Genomic DNA, 15,351 nt, shown 5'->3' with positions numbered 1-15,351 from the left:
AGAAAGAAAGAAAGAAAGAGAAAGAAAAAGAAAGAGTGGTTCATGCCTGTAATCCTAGCATTTTGGGAGGCCAAGGTGGGTAGATCACCTGAGGTCAGGAGTTCAGGACCAGCCTGGCCAACATGGTGAAACCCTATCTCTACTAAAAGTAGAAAAATTAGCCAGGCATGGTGGTGGGCACCTGTAATCCCAGCTATTCAGGGATTACAGTGAGGCAGGAGAATCACTTGAACCAAGGAGGTAGAGTAGTGAGCTGAGATTGCGCCATTGCACACCAGCCTGGGCAACAAGAATGAAACTTTGTCTCAAAATTTAAAAAAATAAAAAAATAAAAATGGAAGAAAGGAAGAGAATAGGAAGAAAGGAGGGAGAGGGAGGACACCTCTCTCACCTGTGCTTCTCTTCCAGGAGCTTTTCTGTCTCCTTTTCTTCACAAACTGATTTCTCAAGAGTCATCGCACATGCTATCTGAGTTAGCTCCCTTCACAGTTCTCCTCCATCTTTTCTTTTTGTAGAGGAGGTCTCACTATATTACCCAAGCTGGTCTTGAACTCCTGAGCTCGTGATCTGCCTCAGTCTCCCACAGTGCTGGGATTACAGGCATGTGCCACCGCACCTGGCCTAAAGGAAGCATTTTTTTTTTTAATTCTTTAAAAAAAAATTATTTTTTCTAGACAGGGTCTCACTCTGTTGCTCAGGGTGGCGTGCAGTGGCATGATCACAGTCACTGCAGCCACGACTTCCTGGGCTCAAGGGATCCTCCCAAATAGCTGGGACCACAGGCCTGTGCCACCATGCCTGGCTACCTTTTAAATTTTTTGTAGAGACAGGGTCTTGCTATGTTATCCAGGCTGGTCTCAAACTCCTGAGCTCAAGCCATCCTCTCACCTCGGCCTGCTAAAGGGCTGAGATCACAGGCGTGAGCCACTGCGCCCAACCCACACTTCTCCATCTCACATGGTCTTCAGTGAGCTCTGTGCCGCTTAAGTCTTCTCTGTCCCTGTCCAGCTTGCCGCTGCAGTTGACTGTGGCCTCCAGCACTCTCCTGTCTCCACTTCCCTGGGTGTCCTCCTGCCTCTCTGGCCCCTTCAAAGCACCTTGTCCTCCACAAGCCCCAGATGTCACCCCATGCACCTTCTCCACAGTGTACTCCTCCTCTGCAGTGCTCCAACCAGCTGGGGTCTCAAACTGGCTGTTCCTATATGTTCTGGAGCACCTCAAACTTGGAGCCTATGAAAGGCAGCCCATTGTGGTTCCCCACAATCTGGGGAATCTGTGGTTCCCCAGATTCATGCCTCTTCTTGTATCTCTTCTATTGGGTGCCATTGTGCAAGTCAGAAGTCTGAGTGTCAGGCCAGGCACGGTGGCTCACCCCTGTAATCCCAGTACTTTGGGAGGCTGAGGCAGGCGGATCACTTGAGGTCAGGAGCTCGACACCAGCCTGGCCAACATAGTGAAACCCTGTCTCTACTAAAAATACAAAAAATTAGCCCCCCAGTTGTGGTGGTGCACGCGGTAATCTTAGCTACTCGGGAGGCTGAAGCAGGAGAATCGCTTGAACCCAGGAGGTTGCAGTGAGCCGAGATTATGCCACACTGTGGAAAAGGTGACAGTGTGTGAGACCTTGTCTCAAAAAAAAAAAAAAAAAAATCTGGGTGTCATCCTCAACTCCTCCCTTTCAATCTCGTTCACATTAAATCATTCACCGAGTCCTGTCAGTCTCAGCTTCTCAATAGACTTCATTAATTTTGTCATATTTCTTTCTTTTTTTTTTTTTGGAGACAGGGTCTCACTCTGTCACCCAGGCTGGAGTACAATGGCACGATATCGGCTCACTGGAACCTCCGCCTCCTGGGTTCAAGTGATTCTCCTGCCTCAGCCTCCTGAGTAGTTGGGATTGCAGGCATGCGCCACCATGCCCAGCTAATTTTTTTATTTTTAGTAGAGATGGGGTTTTGCCATGTTGGCCAGGCTGGTGTGTTGTGTTTCTTAATAACCTTCACTAATTTGTGGCGGCTACTTGACCCTTGTTAGCATTTAGGATTGTAACCCCTGATCCAAACAGGACTGAGTTAGAGGCCCTCAGCACTGATGATATTGGGGTCTCCTAAGTAATTAATAATAATATAATTCTAAATTATAATATAAAACTGTGTTTTCAGAAACTAGAGAATTTATATGTGTGCTGAAGCCAAATTGCTTCTTTTTTATTTTCTCTCATTTTCTCTTCTTTAAAATAATTTCAGTGCCCCATGGTGGCCGGTGCCCTAAGCATGTGTATAGTATGCAGATGGGTCATTCAGGACCATATGGAACGTCAGCTTCTTTTGGCTCTGGGCTGGGGTCTTTGACTCTGTGGTCTTTGAATGTACCTAGTGGCACAAAATAGATGCTGAGTAAATGTTTAATGAAAGTGCGAATGAATGGATGAATGCCGAGATGAACATAAAGGTCTCGCTTAAGTTAAAGATTCCTGAATTAATATGTCGGTGAAACAGCTGGATGCAGTGGCTCACACCTGTAATACTTTGGTAGGCCAAGGTGGGCGGATCACAAGGTCAGGAGGTCGAGACCAGCCTGACCAACATGGTGAAACCCTGTCTCTACTAAAAATACAAAAATTAGCTGGGTGTGATGGTACATGCCTGTAATCCCAGCTACTCAGGAGGGAATCGCTTGAACCTGGTGGGTGGAGGTTGCAGTGAGCCGAGATCGTTCCATTGCACTCCAGCCTGGGTAACAAGAGGGAAACTCTGTCTCAAAAAAAAAAAAAAAAAATCCAGGAGGCTGTGGTTTAACAAGTGCAATCTGACTCATTATTATGGGCTTGTGGACGAAACAGGTGTCAAGACATCTCCAAGGAAATATTAACTACATATACGAATAGATTCCAAAGTTTAATCCTGTCTTCTGGCATTAGGGTGGAGGCTTTCTGCAAGATTGCTGATCTTGGGAAGAGGAGGGAGTAAATCAATGGAGAAGCGAGGAAAAGGAGGGCCAATTGTAAAAGGGAATATTTCCGGGAGGGATTTGGCAGGTGAAAATTCCAGATCTGGAATTTTTGTGCCCAGTGGAGACCTCTGATGACCAGTGTAGTTCTCCCTGGATTTGCCTCCATGTCTGTTCCACCTGGGCCCCACCCTCTGTCCTAATAAGAGGGTCCCTGATGGTTTTGCCTCCAAAATTTTGTTTAGAAATAATTTCAAATGTACAGAAAAGTTGCTGGAACAGTACAAAATACTCATATACACTTTACCCAGATTCACCTGTGTTTAACATTTTGCCTCATTTGCTTTATTTAATTTTACAATTTTTATGTAAGTGAGACAAAGTCTCACTACGTTGCCCAGACTGGTCTCAAACTCCTGGCTTCAAGCAATCTTCCTGCCTTGGCCTCTTAAAGTGCTGGGATTACAGGCGTGAGTCACTGCATCTGGCCACTTCTGTTTTTAAATTTGGTGCTTCTTTGGTGGCCTTGGTTCTTGTCAAATGTTGGGTGAGCCTTGGTTCTGTGTTCCTCTTGTTGGATCTTGAGTTCTTCAGATCACCTGTCTGTGAATGCTGATTCTGTGCTGGCGTGATCTCGACACTGGGGTTGAGAGGCAGGGGATGCCTAGACCAGCTCTTGCCAGTGCCCAGCAGGTACATCCCATCTGGTATAAGCATGGTGGGCAGGGGTGGGGCCGACTGGCCTGGCTGCTGCTACTTCAATAACCACCAATTCAGGGCCGTTCCTGTGCCTAGATTTGCTGGCTGAAACCTTGTAGCCCCCATAGCTGCTTCTGTGATACAGCACAGAGCCCATAGGCACACTGCCTGGCTTCAAATCCTAGTCCTGCCCTTACCAGCACTGTGACCTTGAGAAAGCTGCATAACCTCTTTGGGTCTTATTTCTAAATTATCTTCTCGGCCTTTCCTAGGCTGGTTTGAGGCTGTCCTAATGACTGTAATGGGTCCTCTGTATTCTTTGTCAAAAGGAATGTTAATTATTTTCAGCAGTCTAATTATGTGGCTAATGAGAGACTGAGATAACATTCCCTTTAATTACTCTTGCCTAAGTGCTGTTTGGAGCCGTATTTTGAGCATTAGCAAGGCTGGGTGCTTTCTCAGTAGATGGAGCTGTCCAGCAAGGGGCTGAGTGAAGAGTGGGGTTGTTGGGTTTAAGGCTCATGGTGGAGGTGCCAGGTGTGGCTGGGGTCAGTGTCCAGCTGAGTGCATGCTGGTCTTTCCTATGGGCTGTTACTTAAGGAAAGGGACAGTCCTGATTTGTTCAGATGGAGAGCAGATAGCAACTGTCACAGATTCCCCAGAACAAGTCTCGTCCTTCAATTTTTAAAAACGTATTTATTTTTAATAAAGAAATAATTTTATTACAGGTGTGAGCCACTGTTCCTGGCCTTACCCAATCAATTTCAGACTGACCTCCTTAGAGCTCCAAATCCAAAGAAAAAAAAAGGATGCCTCTTTTGTGATCATTCCGACAAGAATCCCAGGATTGGCTCTGATTGGAGCATGGATCCATCCCTGAACCAATCACAGAGCCAGGGGAATGTGGTGCTGTGATTGGCCAGGTCGGGTCCAATGCTCACCCCAGCAGGCAGGGTATTGACTGCATCCAAAGCACACTGACCCCAACTACTCTGGCCTTGCTGTTTCTCAAACTTGTCTAGCTTTCTTCTACTTCAGGATCTCTTCGCTAACTGTCCTCTCTGCCTGGAATGCTTTTCCCAAAGTTCTTTGCATGACTTCTTCTCATCTTTCTGACCTATGCACAAATGCTACCTCCTTAACATTTAAGACTCACCCTCCGGCATTCGGTTTCTTTCTTTCCCCTGCCTGGCCTTTACAGCTAGTGCTCGACTTACAACCACGGTCGGGACCGCGGACTGGTCGTAACACGATTTGGTCGTAAGTTGAGTAGGCTATATGTACAGTTGAAATGGTGCATGCGGAGATGGTAGTGCTGCTGGAAACTGGTCCGCACTGTTGTACGCCCAGCTGGGCAACGTTTGTGCTGCCAGACGCGGAGCAGTCCTGGCTAGTGATTGTGGTCGTAAAGTCAAATGGTCGTAAGTTGCATAGGTGGTAAGTCGATCAATACCTGTATATTAGAAATTAAAGTATGTATGGGGCTGCTTAGTTATTACTGATCTTCCAACCTGCCTGTGAGCTCCAAGGCGGCAGGAACATTGTCTTGTTCACACATGGTATAGTGCCTGGCCTTCACTGGGTCTCAATAAATATTTGTTGACTACTGGAATATAACACCTTGAATAAACAAACCAGCTACCACAGGACTTCTTGGACTAAATTCTCTGGTTATTTAGAAATCTCTGGGTGGCTTGGCTGTACAGGCTGTGAAAAGCAGAGTCCTCGTGTCACACCACAGGAGTGGTCTAGGCTTGTCTTCTGAAAGCCCTGCTGGGCTTCTTTCTGCCTCCCTGGTGAGGCAACAAAGGGGCTGGGCCCCTGTCACTTCTGAAGATGCAGTGTGGTGGAGTAACCTCCAGGACATCCTAAGGACATGGGCAGTAATGGGGAGAACACAGATAAAATCCTGGTCACTTTGCCAGTGAGGCTGCGAGGCTGCTGCCTCTCTTTTCTGGCAGGCAGAAGAAGGCTTGCTGGTCTCATGTGCCGAGTATTCTAGGGCCCCTCAGCTGCTGCCTGATGGGATCTGCATAGGGGATTATTGATGAAGGCGAGGTGAGGCAGTTCTTTACAGTAACACACGCCTCGCTCTGGGACGGCAGCCAGGCAGCTAATTAGAGAGCCCAGCAGCTGTCCAGCCTTTCAGGCAGTGAGCAGCAGCTACTGAGTGCCAGGGTGGGAATGGAAAGAAAGGGGCATGGGGCCAGAGACCACCGTCCAAGGTGGTGGAGTTGGGTAGTCAGGGTTTGCTCAGAGGGGGACTTTGGGAGGGGCATGTGAGATAGAGTGGGTTAGATAGGGAGGATGAAGTGGGGGAGGAGACGGACAGGACAGGTGGCCTCCAAGTGAGACAGAAGACAGTGGGGCGAGATGTCAGGCAGGTGGGGCAGCGCAGCTTCCAAGCCCAGAACGAGGGGCACAGAGGGGAAGGACAGGGCCCAGTGAGGCTGGGGCCTATCTCCCATCTCCACCCACCTTCCCCATGCCAGGCAGGCCCCCAAGGCCTGGACCTCTCCTTCCTCCTGGGGAAGTGGGACAGACACAGGCTTTCCCCTCGGGGGATGTGGAATACTGATTGCATCTGTAGTTGAGCTTGGCCCCTCCTTGGTGTAGGAAGTTGCCAGATCCATTTGTACTCAGGGTTTTCTTACTCCAGGATAAGTAAAAGTGGTTGTTCTGAGTCACATGGGAAGAACTGGGGGCTTTGAGTAACCAGGGGGCTCCCAGTGGGCCTTTGGGCATCTTCTGTACTTTGTGGGCACCTGGGTCGGACAGTGTGGAGTAATAAGAAATGTATTTAGTCTTTGTCCCAGGTCCCTGTCATAGAGCTCCTAAAACCCTTGAAATTTCTTGAGTAACAGGAATGTCTTTTGTTACTCATAGTAAGCCCCTCTGATAACATCTGAGTTTATGCTAATGAAGTTACTTGGGAAGTGGCGGGTTGGGGACAGGCTAGACAGCCCAGGATGGAGCAAGTCCCCAGAAAGACCAAATGCTTAGAGGATTAGAACATTTTGCCCCACCCTCCAACCTCCAGGAAAGGTGTGGGAGGGTGGAGATCAAGCTATATAAAAGCTCTTCAACAAGATTTGATGAATTTTTGGGTGGCTAAACATGTGGAGGTGCTGGTGCGTGCCCCCAAACACATCACCCTATCCATCTCTGCATCTGGCTGTTCATCTGCACCCTTTATAATAAGCCAGTAAAGGTACGTGTTTCCCTGGGTTCTGTGACCCATCCTAGCAAATTAATAGAACCCAAGAAGGGGGTCATGGGAACCCACGTTTGTAGCCAGTTGGTCAGAAGTACAGGTGACAATCTACCTACTTGTGACTGGTATCTGAAGTGGGGGCAGTATTGTGGGACTGAGCCCTCAAAATGTAGGATCTGTTGCTATCTTGGGAGATTCTGTCAGAGTTGAAATGAACTTTAGTAGACCCAGTTGGTGTCCACTGGAGAGCTGTTTGGTGTGGGGAACCCCCTCCACGCCCACCCCATATCTGGTCACAGAAGTGTGCTGCTTTGAGTGTGACAGCAGAAGGAAAAAACTTTTTTTCCTTTACAGGGAGATTTGGGGAGGGATAAGAAAAGGAGGGAGGGGTAAAAAAACAGAGGTAGTGTTTGCCTGGGTGCTTTCTGGCTCCAGTCTTAGGTTCCAGGCCAAGGAGATGATGCGGGAGCGGGGGAGAGAGATCTGGTTTTTAGGTTCCAGCCAGAGAGGCACAGACTCAATCCTGCAAGTCCAGCTTACCTTAAATAGTTATAGGAAAGAAGAGAAAATGATGCAAAGGGAATTTCCTGCCAGTAGCCTCTTTGGGAAGCAAATCCTGTGTGCACAAAAACTGATGTGGCTTTTGAGAGTGCCGGCACATTGTAGAAGGAACAGGCGTTGTTATTCTCTGACCTGAACCTGCACTTGGCCCCTTGCCCACGTAGGAGCCTTCAGTGTTTCTCCTTATGCCTGGAATGCTCTGTTCCTGCCCCAGCCTTCCTTGCGTGATGTCGGCCATGTCTTCTGTGTTGTCCAGACCCAGGCCACCCCCTCTATCTTTCTTCACACTCTGGTTGTGCAATGACTCCTGGAGATGGGAGAGGGGAAAGTGAGCACTCTCCTTGCTTCCTTCACCTGCAGAGACAGCCTTGCCTATAGTAAACCAACATGTATGGTGCTTTGTGGGGGACAGCCCTCTGTGATGGTGGCTTAGAAATTAGAGAACAACACAAGACATTGCTACGTTTGATTAATAACACTGGATGTCTCAGTTGCCCAAGAATTTAAATGTAGCTGGGCCCTTCTTCACCTTGCCTGTCCATCCATCAGCAGAAATTCTATGATCTCAAGGAATTCATTGTGTGGTGGAGGAAACAGACACAGAGAAGGAATTTTTAGATGGGACGACATGTTTCAATTGAAGGATGGTCAGAGCCCGCTGGGAACATCAGTGATGAAATGACCTGGAGGCTGTGGAATGACATCGCAAAGGAGTGAGGCAGGAGCAAGTCTGGAAGAAGGGGTCAGAGTGGTGGCTGCAGAGGAGGGCGGGAGAGGTGACAGGGCTTGAAATAAGGCGGTGGTCTCTGCGTGTTCATGCTCCTAGCAGCGTCTCAGGCATATTGACGAGAAGCTGCATGGACAAACTCAGCTGCAAGTTTGCAGAATAAGCGGCTTACTTGGAGTGGACTAAGTAGATTACACTGACTTGAAGACCCTTGCGTGCAGACATGTGCGTTAAGGATGAGATTTGGGTGGTAAGCAGTTTGAAGGCACACCGTATGGGAATAGGGTGATTCTGGAAGCTGAGGACTGGGATTTGAATCAAGTGTTTTGATTTGGCCAAATCTCTTAATGTCCTGAACCTTCTATGTTTTCATTTCTAAAATAGAGGTGACCATTTCTGCCCTCCCTGCCCCACAGGAGTCTTGAAAAATCATGAGAGTGATGTAAGTTCTATCCATATGTTAGTTGCTATAAAGGCTCATCATTCATTCATATGCTGTAAGAATCTCTGGTTCAGGTCCTGCTGTCCACAAAGGAGCCTCATGTCCCCTGTCCCCTGAGACCTACTCTTGGGGAATAGGGAGTGTCAGTGAGGCCTAGGGACAGCTTACACACTTGGAGGAAGAGGTGCGACCTCTGCAGCACCATCATCTCGTCCTCCCTGCAACTAAGTTTTTCCTGGGGAAAAAGCCTGCAGACCAGGAAGCCAGAGGTATCTAGTGGAACGCTGCCCCCAATAGGAACCTGTTCTGAGCGCTGGGGCTTCATCTGCCAGGGCTGCACCCCAGCAGGCAGTGGGCTTCCTGAGCTGGCTGCAGTAACCAGCAGGCTGTGCTGTCAGGATGTGGTCTTTGGTTTCTGTTTCTGTTTCTGTTTTAGTTCTGACTTGTGCCGTGGATGTGGCTGAAGGGCCAGGGTCGGGGAAGTGCCCAAAGGTGGGATTGAACTCCCCACAGGCACAGCGTCCTGGTCGTGCTGGTGGAGAGGGAGGCCCGGAGGGTTCGGACATGCCCTGTTAAAGCCCTTTCCTCAAGGTGATAGGTACGTGCCAAAGTGACCCCTGCCCGCCATCTGGCAGGCTGGGAGAAGTAGGGAAGATGGACAGGTCCGGGAGAATTGGAGGGTCCCCTTTGGAGGAGCTGGGGAGGGGGAGGCAAGGCTGAGCACAGCAGCCCACTGTGATGTTCTCAGTGCAGAGGCCCCGAGGGGAGTCCTAGGGGAGGCACCCCCAGAAAGCACATGTGCACACAGTGAGTTTCAGGTCCCTTACTCCTGCCCTTTCACTTCTCCTCAGCTGCCTGCCTGCTTCACAAGTTGTCAGCTTGAGCAAAGGCTCAAGTGGCTTCTATTCTGAGAGCCTGGGGGTCAGAGGAGAAGGAGGAAGGTGGGCGTGGGCATTAGCACAGGCCAGCACCTCTGGTCCATCCTGCCTGGTCATCCACGGGGGAGTGCCAGCTGCCACCCCCAGCCACATACTGTTCTCAGCTTCTGAGTGGCTGGGCTGTCCTGGAGGGCCATGCTGGGCCTGAGTGCTGTCCTTGGGCATACTCAGATGATCCTATATCCAGGGGGTTTTCAGAGAAGCTTTAGCACTTTCATATTAAAACAAAAAATGTTGGAATCTCCATTAAATAGTCAAGTCTTAGGGATTTTTTTTTTTTTTTTTTTTTGAGACTGAGTTTTGCTCTTGTTGCCCAGGCTGGAGTGCAGTGGTGCAATCTCAGCTTACCACAACCCCCCTCTGCCTCCTGGGTTCAAGAGATTCTCCTGCCTCAGCCTCCCAAGTAGCTGGGATTACAGGCATGAGCTACCATGCTGGCTAATTTTGTATTTTTAGCAAAGATGGGGTTTCTCCATGTTGGGCAGGCTGGTCTCAAACTCCTGGCCTCAGGTGATCCACTTGCCTTGGCCTTCCAAAGTGCTGGGATTATAGGCATGAGCCATTGCGCCAGCCAAGTCTTAGGGATATTATTAAAAATGTGTACATGGCTGGCCAGGCACAGTAGCTCATGCCTGTAATCCTAGCACTTTGGGAGGCTAAAGTGGGAGAACTGGCCGAGAGTTTGAGACCAGCCTGGTCAACATAGCAAGACTTGTCTTTATTTGATTTTTTTTTTTAAAGTACATTATAAAGTAATGTAAAGGGCAAAGGGCATTATAAAGTAAGATTTGTATTTGCTTGTAGCCAGTTAGTGATGTTCACAGGAAGAGCCTCAACCATAATAATGGTAAAATAATAAAATGAGATGAATAGATGAGAAGTAGAATTGCACATAGAAAGGTTTTGCACACATTTTGTTTTTCTGCATGTACGCTGGTTCTCTGCTCTCAAAATGCTGAAACAAATGTCCTACATTGTCTGCCTTCCATGAGGTTCTGACTGCCCTTTAGAACAGATGTACTCACTACAGGGTGAAGGTGAGAATGTAATTTGAAGCTGAATGAGAATGGAGCTAGATTCTAAAATTATATCCCCTCTCAGAGTCACAAGTGTGTGCACATTCAGGCAAGACGCCCTAAGTCCTAACCCCCCACATGTGGATTGTCCAGGACCATCCCAGACTCTTGTGGCTGGATTAATCAGACCTGAGCAAACCAGATGCAGAAAGGAGGGGGAAGGTTGCAGGAGAGGTGCCCTGGTGGCCAGGGCAGGAGGAGTCTCTGGTGCTGAGCCCAGAGCCCAGGCCCTTGCAGTGTTTGCCTGGGATCTGCTGGGGGCAGTTTAAGCTAATAAAGGCCTCTTCGTTTATTCCCAGGGACACATGGAAGCTGCCAGCCAACCAGCCAAGGATCAGCTGAGCCCTAGGGCTGATGCTTGCCTGCGTTGAGGACTATGGCACCAAAGTCCAGCCAAAAAGGTTAACCTGGGACACTCCTGGACAGTGATCCTGATGTCTGTTCTGAGCTGCACACTCAAGGGTGTGATAAGTGAGTATGTTACAAGCACCCAGGGGGTCACCAGCCTAGCGATCCTGCCTGCTGGGCATCTCATCAGCATGGGCACGAGTCTGGACGTTCTAGTTCTGAGTCTGTTTCCCATCCTGCTGTTCTGCAGTGGGAGGGGAATGTCAAGCAATATTGGGCCATCACATGCTGGAGCTGTCTTATGGCCACGTGGCCTCTAAAAACCAGGCCAGACCCAGTGTATTAGCTCATTTTCATGCTGCTGATAAAGACATACCTGAGACTGGGTAATTATACAGAAAAAGAAGTTTAATAGACTCACAGTTTCACATGGATAGGGAAGCATGGAGGAACCACAATCATGGTGGAAGGCAAGGAGGAGCAAGTCACATCTGACATAAATGGCGGCAGGCAAAGAGAGAGCTTGTGCAGGGAAACTCCCTCCTTATAAAACCATCAGATTGGCCAGGCAATTACAGGTGGCTCACACCTGTAATCCATCACTTTGGGAGGCCGAGGTGGATGGATCCGAGGTCAAGAGATCGAGACCATCCTGGCCAACATGGTGAACCCTGTCTCTACTAAAAATACAAAAATTAGCTGCGTGTGGTGGCACATGCCTATAGTCCCAGCTACTCAAGATGCTGAGGCAGGAGAATTGCTTGAACCTGTGAGCCGAGATTGTGCACTCCAGCCTGGTGACACAGCGAGACTCCATCTCAAAAATAAAAACAAAAAACAAAAGAAACCCATCAGATCTCATGAGACTTATTCACTATCACAATAATAGCATGGGAAAGACCTGGCTCCATGAGTCAGTTACCTCCCACCCAGTTCCACCCACAACATGTGGGAATTCAAGATGAGATTTGGGTGGTGACAGAGCCAAACGGTATCACCCACATTGGCTGACGTGAGTGAAGTGTCTCCCACACCTGGGAGACAGTGTCTACTTTGGCTGTTGGGCTTCAGATCTGTGTAGTGTTCATCACTGTGCATCACCTGGGACTGGAGTCTTCCCAGAAGCCATGAGCAATGCATGTGGTGCTGGTCTAGAAGGCCTTGAGTAGGGCTTCCAGGGCCCTGGGAAGTGAGGGGATTTGTGAGCCTTAGCTGCCATAAGAGTGAGCACCAGGGGATCCGGAGGAGCAGGTCCTCTTGCTTTTGCCGCATGTCAGCAGCAGCATCTCCTCCTCAGCAAGACAAACTCAAGGTAGGGTGAGAAGCTCCTAGCTTCACAGCCCTGCCTGTCCTCACAGGCCTTTCTTTCCAGCCTCAGCCCCTGGCTTTTCCTTGATGATGCCTTAAAAAATGACAATTGGCTGCTTTCCCAACCCTCAGAGGCCTGTCTGGCCTGAAGGCTGTTATGTCTGTGCAGGGCCCGCAGCTGGTGGGATCAGAGGCCTGCAGGAAGGAAGCTCCCCAGAAGGCATGGCAGGCAGAGCTGGGTTTTTGTAATCTTGAACAAACAAGCTTTTTTAGGAGTTCCTAGGCTGGTCCATGGGAGCCCAGAGCTTCAGATTCCATGCAGGAGTTTGCAGGGAGTGGAAGAGGGGTAATCAGGTCTTCCTCCACTTTAGGTAGATCTTGACTCTCCTAGTTGAGAGTTTACAATTCAGAGCCAGAACTGTTTTCCACTCAACCTGGGCTTGTAAAATCAGTTTGATGCGTGTTTTTCAGGAAGTGCGTTCTTGAGTTGATTTGTAGCCAGGGTGGTGTGAGCAAGGCTAGGCTGTAGGAGGCGGGGTGGGGAAGGCGGTTGGGGGTAGAAAGATGGCCATGGATGCCTCTGTGGGAATGTGGTGACTCAGATGGGAGACACCACATGACACATCTCCTTGGAGCAATCTATGCTGTTAGGCTTAAGACTGTTGGACCGTTTGGTTCACTGATTCCACTTCTGCAATTATTCATTAAGAAATCTTATTAAGAAATAGTACCCAAGAGGAAAAGGGCTGAATTCTTCTGTCACAGGCATTAAGGTACTTCCTGTTGTGTCATCTATAGTAGTAGAAATGGGAAACAATTGTTCCCTTTGGACACCTAGGTTAAGTAAATTACAATTTTCCACTTGATGGAATAGTTAGTACACAGCCATTATAATAATGAGCACAGAGGCTATACAACAACTTGGAAAGATAGTTATGACAAGTGAAAATGGCAGGTTGCAGAATAAGTATATTATGGTGACTTGGAAAATACACACATAGGAAAATATTGCAAGGGAGAAATGATCATTGCTGCTAGTTTGGAATTATGAATGCTTTTTTTTTTCTTTATTAGAAATGAGGTCTCGCTATGTTGCCCAGGCTGGTCTCAAACTCCTGGGCTCAAGCAGTCCTCCTGCCTCAGCCTCCCAAAATGCTGGGATTACAGGCGTGAGCCACCATACCCAGCCTATGAATGCTTTTTCTGTGATGCACGTATTGGTTTTTTTAAAAATAAAATTTTATTTGGATGACTATACAACATACCATTAATAGCGACTTTCTCTAAGATGTATTTGCTTTCTTTCTTTTTTTTTTTTTTTTTTATGAGATAGAGCCTTGCTCTGTCACCAGGCTGGAGTACAGTGGCACAATCTCAGCTTACTGCAACCTCCACCTCCTGGCTTTAAGAGATTCTCCTGCCTCAGCCTCCCAAGTTGTTCACCCAAACCCTGCTTGTGATGCTGTCCATTGCTCTCCAAACTCTGTCCTCCAGCATTCAGTCTTGCTCACACTCTCCTCCTCTTCAATCCACCCTGAATTTCTGTTCCTGGGCTGTCCTATCTTCATGTCACAGGCCTCAGCACACTTTTGCACCTCAGGACAGGCACACGCCACCATGCCCAGCTAAATTTTGTATTTGTAGTACAGACAGGGTTTCACCATGTTGGCCAGGCTGGTCTCGAACTCCTGATCTCGTGATCTGCCCGCCTCGGCCTCCCAAAGTATGGGGATTATAGGCGTGAGCCACCACGCCCCGGCTGGAACTTTTGCTTTCTATGTCATTCTGTAATGTTTAAATTTCAGCTGTGAGCACATTACTTTTATACTCAGAAAAAAATTTTAATGCTAAAATTAAACATTTTAGATGGCTATATTTCTCAAGAAAGGTGGGAAGAGAAGCTGAGGCAGCTAGCTGCTTATACTGGACCTCATCAGTGTTTAAGGGCTTGAGCCTGTTTGGGCCCATTCATCCATCCATTCATTCCGGAAGTATTACTAGATATTATTGCCAGGCACCACTCTAGGCACTGATTACACAGCAGTGAACAAGACAGTGCCCCTGCCCTTATGAAGCTTGCATTCTAGTTGAGGAGAGACAGATCATCATTAAGTAGCAACATATCAGAAAGTGAAAGTGCTATGTAGAAAATAAAATGAAATGATGTGAGTGACAAAGAGGCTATTTTGGGTTGTGGAATCAAAAGTCCCTGAGATTTGACAGCTGAGCTGAGACCTGAATGGTAACAGAGAGGCAGCCACGGGCAGGTCTGGGATGCCAGCCTGCCAGCCCCCTGTGCAGGACATCCTTTGCTTCCTGAGCCCCAGGGACCTCTGTACCAGAACTGACTCCGTACCCCAACCTCACTTATTCTGCTCTGCCTCCTGCTTGGCTTTGCTTGGTATCCGAGGCCCCCTAAAATCCTCTGTGTGGACTGTGGCTCCTGACACGCTAGCTGTTGCACCTTTGGGTAGCAGGCCCCTACTCTTGGCTGGTGTCTCCATGGCAGGGCTGGGCCATCTGAGACTCCCAGGAGCACTGGGGTGGGCTAGCAGTCAGGGGACCTCTGGGTTGTGTGTGTTCTGGTGAGGGGCCTTTGAATGGCACATGCCTTGAGGCCTGAGGGTTGGTTGCTGTCACAGTCCTGTGACTGTCAACTTTGACCTGGAGGGCCTCTCTGTGGATCCTGAAGAACAGGCTGGGAGCCTTTGGGAGCTCTGACACCCAGTTGGGAAGTTTGTTAATGATCCACCTAGAAGTTCACAACCTTCTCCTTGCTTCCTGTTGTCTCTCCACATACCATCCCAGCCTTCCAGAAGCAGAAACTCAGAAAATTGTAGTGCCTCAGAGGAGCCTTAGGGGAAGTGCAGTGTGCTGATCAGGTGCGAAGACTCGAGTCAGATTTGTGGGGTTTGAATCCCAGCCTTGCCTTTTATAGTTATAAGAATGTAGGCTTGGCCAGGCATGGTGGCTCATGCCTGTAATACTAGCACTTCGGGAGGCTGAGGCAGGCGGATCACTTGAGGTCAGGAGTTCAAGACCAGCCTGGCCAACATGGCAAAACCCCATCTCTACTAAAAATACAAAAA

At 48.6% G+C, this 15,351-nt stretch overlaps 1 protein-coding gene across 3 annotated transcripts in view; it reads left to right on the top strand.

The window, feature by feature from the left end:
- The window catches only part of TMEM229B (transmembrane protein 229B), a 43,281-nt gene that overhangs the window by 16,339 nt on the left and 11,591 nt on the right, over positions 1-15,351 (top strand). For 2 of the 3 annotated variants that reach the window (XM_017500827.2, XM_017500816.2), the window contains exon 2: positions 10,906-11,077. The gene's annotated coding sequence lies outside the window, so the exon portion shown is untranslated. Of the gene's footprint in view, positions 1-9,031; positions 9,191-10,905; positions 11,078-15,351 lie in introns of those variants that run through there. The other variant, XM_017500809.2, reaches the window with a different exon arrangement.

This window comes from Cebus imitator, unplaced genomic scaffold (assembly GCF_001604975.1).
Source record: "Cebus imitator isolate Cc_AM_T3 unplaced genomic scaffold, Cebus_imitator-1.0 Scaffold13, whole genome shotgun sequence".
Classification (NCBI taxonomy): Eukaryota; Metazoa; Chordata; class Mammalia; order Primates; family Cebidae; genus Cebus; species Cebus imitator.
The sequence above is the reverse complement of the archived record's forward strand: the minus strand, read 5'-3'. Positions and strand labels throughout refer to the sequence as shown.